The sequence below is a fragment of the Gymnoscopelus microlampas genome (genome assembly GCF_963454915.1).
Source record: "Gymnoscopelus microlampas genome assembly, chromosome: 1".
NCBI classification, from domain to species: domain Eukaryota; kingdom Metazoa; phylum Chordata; class Actinopteri; order Myctophiformes; family Myctophidae; genus Gymnoscopelus; species Gymnoscopelus microlampas.
In genome coordinates, this window is record NC_139962.1 from 53793111 (window position 1) to 53799114 (window position 6004).

The window sequence follows — 6004 nt, forward strand, 5'->3', positions numbered from 1 at the left end:
CTGCCCCAAATTTTTCACATGGGCCTGTTATAGCGCCACCAGGAGGCCGATTTGTGCAAAACACATTTTTGGATATTACTCCTACAGATTTTATCCAAATATCACGCAAATCGGTACACAGTATCTCTACAGTCATGTGATCAAGACGGATCTGTCCCTTTTCACATTGCCCTGTTATAGCGCCACCAGCAGGTCTAATTTAGCAAAACACATTTTTGCAACAAAATGCCTCAAATCATGAATGCACGCTCATTCCCACTAGGCAGAGGAAGAAATGCCACCCTTTTCACATTGTCCTATTATAGCGCCACCAGGAGGCCACAATAACGACGTGACCTGGCGGAGACCTGTGCTCCGAGGAGCACTTTTTCTAGTTTGACTTGATTTAATATGATTTGATACTTTATTGTCCCCTTAGGGAAATGTATCCTCTGCATTTACCCCATCAGCAGTGAACAGCCACTGTGCAGCACTTGGGGACCAGCTCCTGTTGTAATGCCAGTACCTTGGTACAGGGCATAGCACTGGCAGGAATATGTACCAAGCTTGCATGTCTTTTGGTCATGTAAACAAGGCAATGCACGTGATGCACGGGCACAGAGATGGAAAAAGCTTTCACCTTCACTACATAAAGTTGCTACTGTATGAGATTACAATGTCCAGGTTCGTCGATTCACAATAATGAATTGCACGGACCAAAGCAACAGTACTACAGTACAGTATGGTGGGTGTTTTTGAACAATAATGTAGTTCTATGACTTCAAAGATATTACCTATATATTTGCTTTGGTGACACAGACCCACTTTTAATGGTGAAATGCAATTTAAAAAAATCTTGGTTATGTTGAAAATAACAATCTGTTTTGTTAGCTGTATGGCCATGTTTACTTTTATGCATGGTCTGTCTCATTTCTCAATACACTGCAATGATAGAAATTATTAACTGGCTTTGAACAGAGCATTTAGTTACATGTACAGTAGTTGTACTGCTCACAAGGGGCCCATAAGAGCATTTGGACCGTTTGTTAACCACTTCCAACCCTGCATCTCTATTTTGGGCCTGTCATTATAGGTGAAAAAAATAAAAAATAAAGTAGCACAAATAGCAGAAGTACAAGCTCACAAATGTTGCAATGCTTTGCGCTGTGAGCTTCTAGATCTGCCATTTCCGAGGAGGAAGACATTACACTATTGTCCATCACTGCATTGCTCCAAAACATAAACCCCAAGACCGCTTCATTCCAGGTACATGAACTTGTTAAGGATCGTGGTTGTATTGCAAGTATTGTGCTGCAAAAAAACCTGTATTGTGCTGTTTCTCAACCATTGATTCAAGACCTGAATTTGGGTTGCAGAATACCCTGAACACGGTTGCTGACTAACAATTACATCAATAGTATTATGTAAGGAATTATATTGGGTCCATCCTGATCCATGTACGTTTTTGGGTACGAGTGTAATATCATTTGAGAAGCACTGCAGGACATAGACTCTGATGTCAGTGTTGACCAGTGTCCTTCTGTTTTTGATGGCTTGTGATTTACTTGTGTGCAAGTACAGTATGTGTACATACACGTATAAACATCCCTGACTAGCTTTTCACATGTAGGCTGTGCTTTTTGTGTTTATTACGTGTATATACTGTATATATATATACACACACACACACATACATGATCAACTGTGGTTCCCTGGGTATTGCATCTATTGCTAAATGCAAACCACACTATTGTACAGATTTTTAAGAATCATCCTGGGCACTGGGATTCACTCCAGCCTATAATGTTTAAAGTACATGACCAGCCATGCAAACGGTGTAGTATTGTGCTGAACTTTGGCTGTACTACAGTAAGTTCTAACTATCAAAAACAATTGTATATAGTAAAGTATATAAAGCCCTATTGTATAGTGACATGGTTTGCAAAAATGAAGATGGCATGGGTACTCCGTTCCAATATTTTGGTTTTCACCCTCATCAGGGTATGTCAATCAACATGAACGCCATTATCCGATGACTTGATTAAATGTAAAATGAGAGAGAGAGAGAGAGAGAGAGAGAGAGAGAACAATTGCTAAAAAAAAATCTATACGTACTGTAGATGCATTGTGACAGGAGGCGCTCTGTTTTATTTATTGTCTGCTGGTGGTTATATTGTCCAATTTGTAAATGTGTGCCTTTGCTTTTTTAAGTGAAACAGTTTCACAGTCATGTGAATTTGAAATAAAGTGATTCATGGCAGCTTATTTTTTCATTCTCCTACACGTTTGGTAGAGTTTTAAACCTTTTACAGCGTGGCCATAGGCCAAGTTGTCTAGAACATGGTTTGTGTGTATGTATACTGTATGCACATGCATTATGTCTCCCTAAGAGTAGACCAATTCAATCACAGCTCATGCTGTGCATGAGCTGTGCTCACAAAACAGAAGCACCTCCAGCCACAAAAGCCTGGTGAAGTAACTGTGATGAGACCTGGAGCAAGAACATTGGGTCATAGAGGAAACTCTATGTATGCATGTAAAACAAGTGAAAGAAAAAACACTTTGATTGAATCTCTTTAGTTACAACAGTGTTCTTGTGAAACACTGTTGTTGTTATTGGTGAAGTGTTTATATACAATAGATCACTATTTTAATTTGGCCAAAGGAGACAGACCCAGCCCACAGTCTGCCAGTTTAAAGGGCTGTGCAAAACAAATTAGACACAACTGCATATTTTTTTTTACAATACTATGTTGATTATCTGGCCCCTAATATGTATCCAGGGCATTAAAAGTTCTCCAGCACTCCATTGTGGATATCTTTCTCTGTTTATCATGTTGGTCACACATTTCTGTTATGTTCCCAGAGAGCACAACACACAAAATGCATGCTGTGGGAGAAATCCTGCTCAGCTAAAGTATAATTTCAATGGTGTCTGTCCGTATTAATGCATCATTATATAACAGTTTATATATAGCAGTTTTCAAACTGCACACCTCGTTGTACCTAACTAACAATGAATTACTAAAGGCAAGCCATTTGTGTTTATTTTGCTCATGTTGTCTATCCCAGGTTATTTTGCTTGCTGATTCAGTACTATAAGGTCCCTGGTTGTGCTAGCCCTCTGGAGCTGCAGTTCTCCACAGTAGAGTCCTCTGGTCGACTTTTGAAATGGAGTCTGAGGACACTGAAGTGTGTGGTACTCCCTAGATTGTTACCCTAACCATAACCACACCAAACACAAGCCTAAACTTAACCCCTTGAACCCAAGCATCACTATACTGGATATAACATTCAGCGAACGTAGCAGATCTACAAGATTGGCTATTTTCGACAAATATATTTTAGTGTGGTGTAAAAACAGAAGGGGGTCCTTGTGAGTTCTTGTGAATCCGGTCAACTATAGGGTAATCTCTCATGAACAGCAGAGGGCGATGTTTTTTCCTTTTTTATGATGGGTTCCCAGATAAACTATAGGGTTATCAACCATAGTATGAAACAAAACTGCTGCAGACTTCATGTCACTTTGTCACCTCAGTCAATATTTGGTTGCAGGGATAGACACTGTTTCTGATAAATGTATTTGAAATATATTTGAAATACATCTTTACAGGTTTTTGTGTAATATTTGAGCTAAAAGGGATGTATTTTCGACCCTGTAGAATACCCTTATATCTTCAGACATTGTTCATAATTTATCACATAAAGCACAGTACGCATATATAACTTTAATTCTGTGGCCGTAAACATTTTGGATCATACATTTTTAACCATCCCTAGTTGACTGGTTCTCACAAGTGGTCAGTTTGCAGAACAACACATGGAAAGCCTGGCACCAGTGCCATCCAGCTTGACAGGCTATGATATGATGAGACTTTTTTTGTTTGTTTGTTTGTTTGTTTGTTTGTTTGTTTGTCTTTTTTAAAATAGGAAGGACATTTCACAATACTTCAGAAGCACTTGGAGGAACTGAAAGGCCCAAACAAATTATGATGAGTCAACAAAGGTTGAGGAGTCATTGCCTGTAGTCAAAAGTTATGCATTCATTTTGTCGCCACAAGATTGAGAAAGGGATTGTGTACCACTAGATGAGTTGAGGTACTGGCAACCACCTCAGACATAGCCTCGCCAGCCTCTGTTTCACAACACTTTCAGACATGGCTGCCTCTCAAATGCCCCAACTAAAGACATTTATAAGTATACACAGTATAAATATAATAGTATCATGTGTGTACTCAAAACATTAAGCAGAGTACCTCAGACTTTTGTGTAATACATCACGTAGCAGCAGCAGATATCAATAAGTAGGAAGTGTGGGAATCTAGCTTGGAGCATAGGCATTATATATAAACATTATTAAAAAAATAACATCATGAAACCTATGGCCCTCCTCAGATGCATGAGAGATACGGCTCAAGAGAAGAGGAAGGCCCACAGAGACTGTCTGTGTTTAGGGCCCTTAGGTTTGTGCTACACCCCGCCTTTGCGACTCATCGGAAATCTCAATGCTGTGTGTAAACTTTTGAAATGAAACCATTTAACCTTGGCCACCTTGTACGGTAATGACCAACCCCTACTGTCAGACTATTATCATTTATGAACGTAGACAATTCACCTAAAAAACACACCAAACAAAGCTGTGCTCATTCTACATCCTCACTTCATCCTACGTCACTTCAAAGGCCCGCTCGGCATGCTCAACTAAAAAGGGCTGAACTGTCTAACCTCTGACTGGTGCAGAAGATTCCCAGTAACACAGAACTTCGAAAGATGGACCGCACTCAGTTGAACTAAGTTGAACGTCTCTTCAGTATTTTATTTGTAATTTGCAGCAGCAGCAGTGTTACGTGTATGGTTATGGGGAGACTGTGTATGGTGTTTTTCTCCCTGCTACTCTCTGCCTGCTGCTCTCTGTCACTCACTCCCAGGTCCAGCCCATTCAGTCAACTCAACTCCACCTCTCACCACCGGTTGGTCCTTCCCCTCATCAGTCCACCAATCACCTCCATCCATCATCAGATATAAAGCACCTGTGACGTGACGGCAGCCATCTTTCTCTTTCCACTGCCATGCTTCCACCATTCATTTGTTTGCTCCACCAGTCCAAAACCAATTCCTTTTCAGTAAAGACTTGTTGATTTTGCCAAACGTAATTACAGGGGAGGGTAGTTTAGCTCTTGGGTGCCCTGTACATTTTGCACGTACTGTAGGTAATTTCCTGTTCATTCCCACTAGTATAGAGGTGAGTGCCACCCATTATAGTTTCTGTTTATTGTTTATTGAGTAGGAAGGATTTTGTTTCTCTTCGGGTAGGTAAGATCTTTATTTTATTTAGATAGTGAGTTTTGGTTTTATGACATTCTTTCCTTAGGCACCACCAGACCCTCCCTGTATTGTTACTTGGCTTTCATTTATTTTTGTTAACCTTTTAGTTTGTTAATAAACAACCTTTCAGTTCACCTCAACCTCTGTCCGTCTCAGTTATGTAATTTGGGTATATGTTTCCGTCCCTTCATCCTAGAGCACCAACTGGGACGTAACAAGCAGTCACCGGACAACAGAAATGTATGTGTTTCGGCCGTTGGCGAAGGCCTACGGCCAAAACACATACGTTTCTGTTGTCTGATCCATCTTTCAACGTCAAGTAAACAAACAGGTGTTGACAGACAATATTATACTACGCTAATTAAGACGATAGTATATTTAAGTTTTTGCAACTTTGCCTCCAAAATTATAGCCCTTTTTTATCCACACAGTCACAGCAGAATGGAGAAAAAAAACAAAAATCCATGCATTTGATATACCCCCTGGTCATTCATTTTTATGCATGGCCAATGGGGATATGTTTTATCCTTGCTTCTGGTCAGAATAAATTAAATACAAGCATTTCCTTTTGGCATATCCTAATGACTGTCTAATGTTCAATATTTAAGGTTGATAATATCAGACATTTACAATTTAATTAAAAATAAATATGTGAACTACATTGACCCTGGCATCCCTATTAAAATATGTATATTAGGAA